The sequence below is a fragment of the Nicotiana tabacum genome, chromosome 1 (assembly GCF_000715075.1).
Source record: "Nicotiana tabacum cultivar K326 chromosome 1, ASM71507v2, whole genome shotgun sequence".
NCBI lineage: Eukaryota > Viridiplantae > Streptophyta > Magnoliopsida > Solanales > Solanaceae > Nicotiana > Nicotiana tabacum.
In genome coordinates, this window is record NC_134080.1 from 99,272,094 (window position 1) to 99,285,169 (window position 13,076).

The 13,076-nt window shown below is 39.3% G+C and overlaps 1 long non-coding RNA gene across 3 annotated transcripts; it reads right to left on the bottom strand.

Moving 5' to 3' along the window:
• Positions 1-401: 401 nt before the first annotated feature.
• Positions 402-11,581, bottom strand: LOC107825873 (uncharacterized). 3 transcript variants are annotated; one of them, XR_012708943.1, is made up of 4 exons: positions 11,349-11,581; positions 10,533-10,610; positions 9,202-9,361; positions 402-878 (listed from the first exon to the last, which is right to left on the bottom strand). It is a non-coding gene; the product is annotated as an uncharacterized LOC107825873 (long non-coding RNA). The 3 variants fall into 3 exon arrangements; XR_012708942.1 differs by lacking the exon at positions 10,533-10,610 and having other exon boundaries at positions 410-878; positions 11,349-11,571; XR_001657167.1 differs by lacking the exons at positions 402-878; positions 10,533-10,610 and adding an exon at positions 8,502-8,712 and having other exon boundaries at positions 11,349-11,571.
• Between the last annotated feature and the right edge of the window lie 1,495 nt (positions 11,582-13,076).

A 13,076-nucleotide genomic window follows, 5' to 3' on the forward strand; every position in this document is an offset into this window, starting at 1 on the left:
TAACTTGCGTTATGTAGTAAAACCAGCAAGAAAATAATCACTATTATTTTTAGCCCCACGGTGGGAGCCAAACTATTTACCGTGAAAATGGTAATAACAATTAAATTTGTTGATGGGACTCTAAAAATATGTGATCTATTTTTATGCTAGTTGTTAAGTAGTTTGATGCTGTGTTTGTGAGACTTAGAAACGAAATGAGAGTTAGGAATAAGGTGATAATCAAACCGATAGGTTGACAGTCGAGGCCTCGAGCTTGTCGATTCGGGGGCCTCGAGGTCGATTCCGGAGCTCGGCTAGGAGCTATCGAGGGGGTCGAAGTATGGCTAACAGTTATAGTGAAATCAACGAAGGATCTTTATGGCCAATGATAAGCAATAAATGATGAACAACAATGAAGATAATAAATAGAAACAATAATATCAAGAGAATGTGTTAGAGAGCAGAGAGAATGTTCTTGTATATTTCGTGTAGAGCAGCTAAAGCAACAGAGGTTTACAAAAAATGACAAGGATCCTCTTTATATAGGAGAGAAATTCCAACATAGTACAAAATACATTAATGACAAAGAAGTAGAGATGGGACAGCTAGATGACACCCTGATTCGGGTTTAGAGTAGCTCACTAGGTTATCAGTCTTTGCAGTGTACCTTGGGAACTTCTCATTTCTACCATTGCCGTAATCATCACTGCCCTAAGGCCGGGTGTCGATGGCCCTCGAGGGAGTATACTTGGCCGTGGCCTCGAGCCTTCGAGGTGATCTTCGGAAGTGCCTTAATGGCGAGAAATTGGACTCTCCGATTTCACCGTATACAACGGGTAAGTGTCGAGCCTAACCTCAGCGAAGTAGTGACGAGGCTAGGACGCGACAACCATATAAACCTGTGCAATTTAATCATATATGAGAAGTAATAATAATAAGCATTAAACAGAGTAAGACGAAAAAAGGGGGAAACAGACTGAGGGGGATATCAGGTTATGGCAATAATGAAGTAAAGCGACAAAGTAAATATCAAACTTGAAGCAACAAAGATAATAACATAGAAACAAGTGCACGACATCACCCTTCGTGCTTTTACTCTCATCCTCACCATAAAAATCAACAGAAACGGCACGACATCACCCTTCGTGCTTTTACTCTCAATAATATGGCACGGCATCATCCTTCGTACATTAACACTCACAATATCGGCATGGCATCACCCTTCGTGCATTAACACTCACTCACAATATCGTGCACGGCATCACCCTTCGTGCTTTACACTCTTCCTCACCCAAACAATTGAAATGATAACATCCCGGTAAGGGAATCAACAATAGAGACAACAATAGAAATAATACCATCCCGGCAAGGGAGTCAACAATAGAAACAATATAGTCCCGGCAAGGGAATCAACTATAACCAATCTAGTTTCAACAATTACTTCAGAAAATAAACCTCAACTTGAGCCAATACTCGACAATAGTCAATTACCAAGAATTTATCATAAGTCTTGTTCCGCAGTGCTAATCATTAATTTAAGCATGATCAATACATAATAAAATCACAAAAATCTTAATATAAGATTCACGGGCATGCTTGACACCAACGTACAGATACTCGTCACCTCACTTATATGTCGTGCTCGACACTAACACACAGCAAATAAGACACAACACCTATTCCCTCAAGCTAAGGTTAGGCCAAATACTTACCTCGGATTCCACAGCCAAACTCAAGACTCAAATTCCGCTTTCCCTTTTGATTCCACCTCCAATTCTATTGTATCTAGCCAATATTAACTTATTAACATTAATCGAAGCTCAAGAAACCAATTCAAATGAAAAATTACAGATTTTCCAACATTCTTCCAAAAAGGTCAAAACCCAATTCCGGGCCCGCTTGGTCAACTCGAGGTTCGAATCAAAACCCGTTCACCCATGAGCCCAAATATGCAATTAGTTTTGGAATCTGACCCCGAATCGAGGTCTAAATCCCCAAATTTGTAAAATCCCCAATTCTCCTAAAATCCCTAATTTCTACCCTTAAAGAACAAGATTTAGGCCTAGAAATCTAATGGTGTTGATGGAAAATGAAAGAAATGAGTTTAAGAACACATACCTATGATTTGGTGTTGAAACTTCTCTTCAAAAATCGCCTAAGGTCTGATTCTAGGGAAGGAAATATGAAATTTTGGGTCAAATCCCATTTTGCCTCTATTTTAAATGATGGGCGACAGTGTTCATCGCTTTCGCGTGAGTACTGTCACATTCGCGAAGAGCTGCCATCTGAGGACTTACGCGATCGCGGGAAAGGCTACGCGTTCGCGAAGGTTTAGCCCAGCCCTGCCTTTGCGTTCGCGATAAAGGGGTCGCATTCGCGTAGGTTTCCTGACTAGCCCATCCTAAAGCTACGCGTTCGCAGTTGACTGGTCGCGTTCGCGTAGAGTAGTCCCCCCAATGCTCCGCGTTCGCGACCTCGGTCTCGCGTTCGCGTAGGGTAACATCCTCCCTAGCCCGGTTTCCGCTTCGCGATCACGAGAGTGACTACGCGATCGCGAAGCATAGTTCCACAGACACCATATACAACAACTATATCAGATTTTTCTAAGTCAAAAACACCCCGAAGCCTATCCGAAACTCACCCGAGCCCTCGGGGCTCCAAACCAAACATGCACACAACCCTAAAAATATCATACGGACTTACTCGTGCGATCAAATCGCCAAAATAACACGTAGAACTACGAGTTTAGCATCAAAATCAAAGAAAAATCTCAAGCTTAAAGTTCCATTTTCACAACTGAGGGTCCGATTCACGTCATATGAATTCCGTTTCTTACAAAGTTTTACAGGCACAACTTAAAAAACATATTAAACCTGTATAGGGCTCTAGAACCAAAATACGGGCCCGATACCATCAAATTCAAACATCTTTAAATTTCTAAAAACTCTTATATTTTCCGTTAAACAATTTCTTTCGAAAATTCATTTCTCGGGCTAGGGACCTCAGAATTCAATTCCGGGCATACTCCCAAGTCCCATATTTTCCTACAGACCCTTCGGGACCGTCGAATCACGGGTCCGGGTCCGTTTATCCAAAATATTGACCGAAGTCAATTTAAATTCAGCAAAATTAGCATTTTCTCAAATTTTTCACATAAGGGCATTCCGGATATATGCCCGGTCTGCGCACGCAAATCTAGGTGAGACAAAAGGATGTTTTTAAGGCCTCAGAACATAGAATTGACTTTTAAAACAAGAGATGACCTTTTAGGTCATCACATTCTTCACCACTAAAACAATTGTTCGTCCTCGAACGGACATAGAAAAGTACCTGAGTCAGGGAAAAGATGGAGATATTGGCTCCGCATATCGGACACGGACTCCCAGGTAGCTGTCTCGACAGGCTGACCTTTCCACTAAATAGGAACTAAATGATAACTCTTTGATCTCAACTGAAGAACCTACCGGTCTAGAATAGATACCGACTCCTCCTCATAGGTCAAGTCCTTGTCCAACTGGACAGTGTTGAAGTCTAATACGTGGGATGGATCGCCGTGATACTTCAGAAGCGTGGACACATGAAACACTGGATGCACAACTGATAAACTTGGTGGCAACACAAGTTTGTAAGCCACATCTCCCACTCTATCAAGGATCTCAAAAGGGCCAATGAACCTAGGGCTCAACTTGCCCTTCTTCCCAAATCTCATCACGTCCTTCATGGGCGACACCCGGAGCAACACTCGCTCTCCGACCATGAATGGCACATCGCGAACCTTACGGTCGGCATAACTCTTCTGCCTGGACAAAATCCATAGTGATATGCTCCCACTTCCACTCAGGAATCTCAATCTTCTGAAACAAACCACCGGGTCTCTAATGATCGTACTTTACCTGCTAACAATTCAAACACCGAGCTACGTACACAACAATATCCTTCTTCATCCTCCTCCACCAATAATGTTGCCGCAAGTCCTGATACATCTTAGTGGCGCCCGGATGAATAAAGTACAAGAAACTATGGGCCTCCTCTAGAATCAACTCACGAAGTCCATCCACATTAGGCACACAAATACGACCCTACATCCTCGAAACTCCATCATCTCCCACTGTAACCTGATTGGCACCTCCATGCCGCACCATGTCCCTAAGGACAAGCAAATGGGGATCATCATACTGTCGATCTCTGATACGCTCAAATAATAAAGAACGAGCGACTGTGCAAGCTAGCACACAGATGGGCTCAAAAACATCCAACCTCACGAACTGATTGGCTAAATCTTGAACATCCAAAGCAAGCGGTCTCTCACCAACTGGAATATACGCAAGGCTGCCCATACTGGCTGACTTCCTACTCAAAGCATCGGCCACTACATTGGCCTTCCCCAGATGATACAAGATAGTGATATCATAGTCTTTCAATAGCTCCAACCATCTCCTTTGCCTCAAATTTAGCTCCTTCAGCTTGAACAAGTATTGCAAACTCTTGTGATCCGTGAACACCTCACACGACACGCCATATAAATAATGCCTCCAAATCTTCAGTGCGTGAACAATGGATGCTAGCTCCACATCATGAACTGGATAATTCTTCTCGTGGATCTTCAACTATCGTGAATCATAAGCAATAACCTTTCAATCTGCATCAACACCGCACCAAGTCCAATACAAGATGCATCACAATATACTGTATATGGCCCTGAACCTATAGGCAAAACCAACACTAGCGTTGTAGTCAAAGTTGTCTTGAGCTTCTAGAAGCTCGCCTCACACTCGCCCGACCACCTAAACTGAGCACCCTTCTGGGTCAACCTGGTCATCGGGACTACAATAGATGAAAACCTCTCCACAAACCGACGGTAATAGCCTGCCAAACCCAAGAAACTCCGAATCTATGTGGTTGATATGGGTCTAGGCTAGTCCTTAACTACCGCAATCTTCTTAGGATCCACCTGGATACCCTCTGCTGATACAACATGACCCAAGAATGCAACTGAACTCAACCAAAACTCACATTTTGAAAACTTAGCATATAATTGGTTGTCCCTTAGAGTCTGGAGAACGACTCGAAGATGCTGCTCATGCTCCTCTCGGCTGCGGGAGTAGATCAAGATATCATCAATGAAAACAATCACAAAGGAATTCAAATAAGGCTTGAAAACTCAGTTCATCAAATCCATGAAAGCTGCTGGGGCATTTGTCAACCCGAATGACATCACTAAGAACTCATAATGCTCGTATCGAGTGCAAAAAGCTGTCTTAGGGACATCGGATGCCCTAATCCTAAACTGTTGGCAACCAGATCTCAAATCGATCTTCGAAAATACTTTGGCACCCTGAATCTGGTCAAATAAATCATCAATCCTCGACAATGGATACTTGTTCTTGATGGTGACTTTGTTCAACTACCGATAATCTATGCACATCCTCATCGATCCATCCTTCTTCTTAACAAACAACACCAGCACACCCCAAGACGAGACACTAGGTCTAATAAAGCCTTTATCAAGCAAGTCCTACAACTATTCTTTCAATTCCTTCAACTCGGGCGGGGCCATACGATATGGCGGAATAGAAATGGGTTGAGTGCCCAGAGCCAAATCAATGCAAAAGTCAATATCCCTGTCGGGTGGCATACCCAGAAGGTCTGCAGGAAATACCTCTGGAAACTCATGAATAATGAGTACAGAATCCATAGAAGGAACCTCAGCACTAGAATCACGAGCATACGCCAAATAGGCCAAACATCCCTTATCAACCATACGTCGAGCCTTCATATATGAGATAAACCTGCTTGTAGAATGACCAGGAGTCCCTCTCCACTCTAATCGAGGCAACCCCAGCAATGCTAAGGTCACAGTCTTGGCATGACAGTCTAATATAGCATGATAAGACGATAACCAATCCATCCCCAAAATGACATCGAAATCTACCATATCGAGAAGCAGGAGATCTACACGGGTCTCAAGACCCCTAATAACAACCACGCATGAATGATAGATACGATCTACCACAATAGAATCACCCACTGATGTAGACACATAAACATGAGCACTTAAAGAATCACGAGGCACAACCAAATAAGGGGGAAAATAAGATGACACATAGGAATATGTGGACCTTGGATCAAATAGAACTGAAGCATCCCTACTGCAAACTAAAACCGTACCTGTGATAGGCCTCAGCCTCAGCCTCAGGTCTGGCTGGAATAGCATAACATCGGGGTTGGGCCCTACCACTTTGAACTACATCTCGAGGACGACCTCCTGCTGGCTAGCCTCCACCTCTAATGGCCTGACCTCCACCTCTAACACCTCGACCCCTACCTCTAGCTGGTTGAGCGGGTGGTGGAACACCTGGTGCCGGAACTATGGCACGAGAAACCTAATGTTGAGAATTACTCGATGCTCGAGGGAAAAATCTAGCAATGTGCCTCGGATCACTACATGTATAACAAGACTTCGACTGCTGAGACTGCTGAGACTGCTGACCCTGAAACTGAACTCGATGGCCTGAGTAACCACCATGATGACTTTGGAGCGGAGGTGCACTGATAGGAGATAATGGTGCACTGTAGGACTGCTGATCAGGATACTGCATATAAGAATCACGGCCACCTAGAGCACCGAGAAAAGCCTGAAGTGCTAAATGAAACGGCTTGGGAGGATGGCCCCTACCAAAAGAATCCCTGCCTCCAGATGAGGCACCACTGAATTTGCCAAAATAACGGGGCCTCTTGTCAGACCCCTGAACACTCCCTTGTAATAGGCTGAACACTCCCTGGCCACATTGGATGCATCCTGGAAAGAAATCTCACTCCTTGTCTCCTTAGCCATCTACAATCTCATAGGCTGAGCTAGTCCCTCAATAAACCTCCTCACCCTCTCTCTCTTGGTGGGAAGTATAATAAGAGCATGACGGGCCAAAGCAATAAATCTTGTCTCGTATTGAGTGACCAGATTTTCTTTTGTATGACGGGCCAATGCTTCCGTGTTGCTTTTGTATTGTTTTTTCTTTTTACCCTTCTTTGTGTCTGATTCCGCGTAATCTTTTTTAAGAGCGTTTTGATGTTTTGAGAGAACAGGGCCCAGATTTCCTTTGTTTTCTATATCTAATTGACGCTCTTTTTCTCCTTGACTTGCGGGTTCTTTTGCTTCTTGAATTCGATTCTTTATTTTTTTATTTGATCGTAGAAAAAAGTTTTGTTTTTGGTTTTTATTGATGTTTTTATTTTGACTAACATTTTCATTTGTATTCAAATTTAAAAGAAGTAATTTGCTTGGTATAATCCACGGTTTTATTTTATATACATTATAAAGTGGTACAAATTCTGGGAAGAACCAAAATTCCAGATTCAATATGGGACGATTTAATATTTTTTCATTCATTCCTATCCAATCGCCTAAGAGTTTAAGAACACATACCTATGATTTGGTATTGAAACTTCTCTTCAAAAATCGCCTAAGGTCTGATTCTAGGGAAGGAGATATGAAATTTTGGGTCTAATCCCGTTCTGCTTTTGTTTTAAATGCTGGGCGACTGTGTTCATCGCGTTCGCGTGAGCATTGTCGGGTTCGCGAAGAGCTACCATCTGAGGACTTACGTGATCGCGGGAAAGGCTATGCGTTCGCGAAGGTTTAGCCCAGCCCTGCCTTCGCGTTCACGATAAAGGGGTCGCGTTCGCGTAGGTTTCCCTATGTTCCCTGACCAGCCCATCCTAAAGCTACGCATTCGCTGTTGACCGATCGCGTTCGCGTAGAGCAGTCCCCCAATGCTCCGCATTCGCGACCTCAGTCTCGCGTTCACGTAGGGTAAAATCCTCCCCAGCCTAGTTTCCCCTTCGCGATCGCGAGAGTGACTACGCGATTGCGAAGCATAGTGCCACAGACACTAGATACAACAACTACACCAAATTTTTCTAAGTAAAAAACACCTGAAGCCTATCCAAAACTCACCCAATCCTTCGGGGCTCCAAACCAAATATGCACATAATCCTAAAAACATCATACAGACTTACTCGTGCAATCAAATCGCCGAAATAACACCTAGAACAACAAGTTTAGCATTAAAATCAAAGAAAAATCTCAAGCTTAAAGTTCCATTTTCACAACCGAGGGTCCGATTCATGTCATATGAATTCTGTTTCTTACCAAATTTTACAGGCACAGCTTAAATATTATATTAAACCTATATCGGACTCCGGAACCAAAATACAGGCCCGATACCATCAAATTCAAACATTTTTAAATTTCCAAAAACTCTTATATTTTCCGTTAACCAATTTCTTTCAAAAATTTATTTCTCAGGCTAGGGACCTCGTAATTCAATTCTGGGCATACGCCCAAGTCCCATATTTTTTTACGGACCCTTCGGGACCGTCGAATCATGGGTTCAGATCCGTTTACCCCAAATGTTGATCGAAGTCAATTTAAATTCAATTTTAAAGGCAGAATTAGCATTTTCTCAAATTTTTCACATAAGGGCTTTCCGGATATACGCCCGGACTGCGCATGCAAATCGAGGTGAGACAAAATGAGGTTTTTAAGGCCTCAAAATACAAGATTGACTTTTAAATAAGAGATGATCTTTTGGTTCATCACACATTTTGAATCTAATAAATTTTGCTATCAAATAGCTATAAAAAGACAAAATGAGACATATAAAATATTCTCCAACTCTTGATCACAATGAAGTCTTGTCACTTGCCAAGTTTTTGAATATTAAAATATATGTTCTGAAATGATAAAACAAAATAAAATTAAATAAACAACCACATATGCAGTTCATCACTAATTAATCGAACAACTATGTAACATTTACAAACTCATGCTAGCATATCAAGGAATTGCTATTAAAGTTTTTTGTTCAAAAATAAATTCCTACGAGAAGATCTCAAAGGTTGAGTAGTATAGGCTCAAAATCAATTTTATGCTAATCTTCATATGGTAATTTAATGCCTTTTTTTTTAACAAGATGACATTATCATTGGATGATTTTCGTTCTATAGTTAAATTAATTCATTTTTTTCTCAGCAGAAAGTTAATAGGAGGACTAAACCTCTAGATATGTCATAATGTCAACAATTAATGTGACAGTTAAGGATACATTAGACTTGAAAAGTCAAAATCACATACTTTCATTAATTTTCAGGATTCGATAACACGATGAAGAAATCTCTAAGTCATAGTCATATATACATCATTAAAAAGAAATGTAAACATACCTGTCATAGTTTGGCTTCTACTGATTCAACTGATGCAACGCCTTTTTATCTCTTGTGTTATCTTCACGGCATGTTCATACATGGAGTAGTAATTGCATAGATTTATATTTTTCATCATTATCCCGAAATTGATAAATGTAAATGAATCCGACAACCATCCCTACATGTGAAAATACTTTTAAGATTCATAAGATTTCACATTATATCAGATATGCATTCTGGAGACCAGAAAATTTGACTTTAAATTGAATAAGAGTCACATATCACATTGGGATAATTGCATACCATCCAATTACGTAGCACCAAATATACTAAGGATGAGAACATTAAGCATTACAATCCAACTTCACAAAAAGTTTTTAGAAATGAAACATGAAAAAGATGGAACAAACCTAAAAGCACTCCACTGTCACAAATCACCCAGTGAAAGATTTCTTGAATCAAGTCTTAGGAATTTGTTGGAGGGTTTTTATCACTAATTGGAATGTAAAAGAAAGGCCACGGTGTTCAGGCCTTAAATATATATATGATAGTTGTTTCTAATCCACATAACCGTTTATAAAGATAATACACCAACTCCATCTTACATCTTCATGTTAATATTACAATTTTAAAAAATGTCATCTTTAAAAATCTAAAAGAATACATATGAGACTAATTGTAAGAAAAATGTTCATGAAACTAGCTTTAATGCTTCATCATGATATGAGTAAGTGATTGAAGGATCAAATGAACATGCTTCAAAAGCTTGGAACTTGATATCTAATAAGAACAAGAAGTCATCATCTATTTGATCCAAATCAAATACAATCCTACTAGCCTATTTCATAAGGTGAGTAGACAAGCATGCTTCGGCACCTTCTTTACAGCAGTTAAATGTTATTGCTGCTTCTACAAAACATAATTAAAATATAACTTAAGAAATTCTTGTCACTACATTAGTACTCCTCTTGAAATAAAATTTCATGTCATCTAGTTGTTTAATATTCCACCAATATTTAGCCATGGATAAAATTATGTAAATATAAGCTCAAAAGTAACTATTGAATTTGCAAAAATACGTATATGCTAAAGAGCCCTATTTCTTTAATGCACAAGTAGACTCGGTATAGAGATTAGTGATTTTATAGTTTGTGATATAATTAACTAACTACCTTCAAATACTAAACAATAGTAATTATTAAATGTTGAAATTATCTTCTGTCATCTTATGGATAGTATTACTTTTGGCATTGGTCAAAGGAGTTATTCCATGTTATACAAGATCAAAGAATTTAAAAAGATAAAGAACATAACATAAATATTATGGTCAATTAATAAAAGTGACTTACGTTCCTTGAAAAATTAGGCAATTTGCATGTAAAAACATGCTCCAGTAGCCAAGATTCAAAATCGATTATTGGGCATATCTGCAGTTGTAAATTATTAATTAAATTCAAACAAAGAATGGTGCAATTCTCTTGTTCCATAGTTGGCCTAACTAATTGGCATTGGATGAAGTGAGTTGCATGAGATATGCTCTTAAAGAATCATTTGAATTAGAACATCTCTTACCCTAATTCTAGGGCAGTAAATGAGGATGATAATAAAATAAAACTTCAAAATTAGATTCCTCTATTGTACAACATTCTATTGACCAATGTTATTGATTTTACCAATATTCTTTGTCAGCTCTATATGATTTCAAATCCAAGGTATAACAAATTAGATATATTGTCCAACATAAAGTAAATATATTAGATATTTTAGTAGTAACTAGTAGAAAAGAGGGACGATACCGTACAATAAATCTTCTCTATTTAGAAGAATGTCAGTATGTTTGATGCCAAACCCGGAAAAAGATACACCAACTTTTATTGTAAATTTAGTCAGTTTCTATTACCAATAAGAAAAAAAATTAGTTTTTAGATTCCAAATCCTCACTTGTTGACTCTGTCCAATTCTCGAAATATTGGGGAGTCTTCAGCACGTATCCAAAAATTCAACTTACTACAAATTGCGATGAATTAATTATCATACTAATTATCAAACTTAAACCTAGCAATTTGAATCAAACATCGAGAATCCGACTTCTTGAAAAATTTCGATTCAACTTAAATGCGGTATAAAAACTTGAGAATCTAAAAATGAAAAAATCGACAACTGACCTGACAAGTAGATTGAAGTAATTCAGATCTTTGGGAAACGATGAAGATAAGTACTGATCAATTTTACTTGATCTCGGACTTCCGAAGAGCGAAGAAAATCTACAATTTTTCTCTAAGGATTTGAAGCCCTACGTTCTGGGTTTCTATGGAGAGAGGCGACATAGCGATGTAAAGAGATATAGTATAGACGCCAAAAGAGATGCATTCTATGAGGGCTCTTAAATGATGAATTCAAGATATAAAGGAAAAGAAATACATTTTCTATTGGATGCAAAAATAAAAATTAAAGGAGGAAATAGTGAAATAAATTGGAGGGAAAATAGACTAATAAAAAGTTCTTTGAAAAATTGCTAGTAACGTTTACCGGCCACTTTTGTTAATCGCCAGTGAAAAAGTAGTTTTCATAGTCAATGTTCATTTGCTAGTAAAAGATTGAGTCTAGAGAATAAATTGCTGGCTATATATTTATTGCCGCTAAATAATGGTTGCTAGAAGCTTTTTTTGTAGTAATGAATAGACACAAGGTCTATGATAATCTCCTACTTTTATTGATTTTAATCTACTGGCGAAGTGTTATTACACTCCCTATCTTACCACACCAGGGTCATCAACTCTCTGCTTAAAGGGATCCCAATCAGGGTCAGATATCACTTTCTTACTGTGCCATCTCAACATCCTTGGCAGCGACATTGGTACGACCTTTGATTTTTCGGCACTACGACCAAATAGCTGAATTGCTTCGTATGCCCATGCCTACATTTTTTCATCAACCAAAAAAGTATTAATTTCTGTCTGCAGTAAATAAAATAATAGTACTCAACTGCAAAGAAATTTGAGAAGGTTGTTTTAATATTGCCACGAATGCCCATGGGAAGCCGTACAGGGCATAACTAGCCGATTTGGACTTTTTACCAGAGATATTGTTTTCCTTCCTCTTGCTCACATATGATTTGTACATTAGCAACATGTCCTTCTTCAAGTACTCAATTGCAAGCTCAAAACACTCTTTGCCCCATGGATATTTCATGAAATTCCAGATTGTTAGCCATATACATCCGCTTCTTATCGACGCGCACTATGTTATCCCTTGCAAGCAAGACTAAATGGACAAAATACACCAATGCAATCTTAAATCTCTCGACTGTGTCAAACTTCTTGGACTTCAACTGTTTCAAAAGCAGCTCTGCATCCACCCTTTTCTTGTTAGACTGTCAAACTTTGTCGCAGAATGCTGGGCCATCATCCATCACTTTCTTCATAGCTTCTTTACTTGGTTTGGACAGTTCAATCCAGTCATCATAGCAAATTCTTTCAATCCAAAGTGAACAAGCTTGTCTCCAACTAAAAACCACAACTCACGCCCATCACTTTCTTCATAGTTTCTTTACTTGGTTTGGCACCATAGTTCAATCTAGTCATCATAGCAAATTCCTTCAATCCAAAGTGAACGGGCTTGTCTCCAACTAAAAACCACAACTCTCGCTTCTTTGCGCAATAAATTCGGCGAATCAGCAAGGAATGGACAAACTGTCCATTGAATTATGTCCAGTGCTATGAAAGTTTTTCAAACTGATCAAAACAACCACTATTAAAATTTTCCATCAATTTTATTGTTCTAAGTTTATCCTTGAACTAGTGGAATAGATTGATCCTAGACCTCACACTTATCTTAGCCAGGAAACGTCTATGCTTTATTAGAAAAGTCCTGAATCTGTATTTGGATGCGTC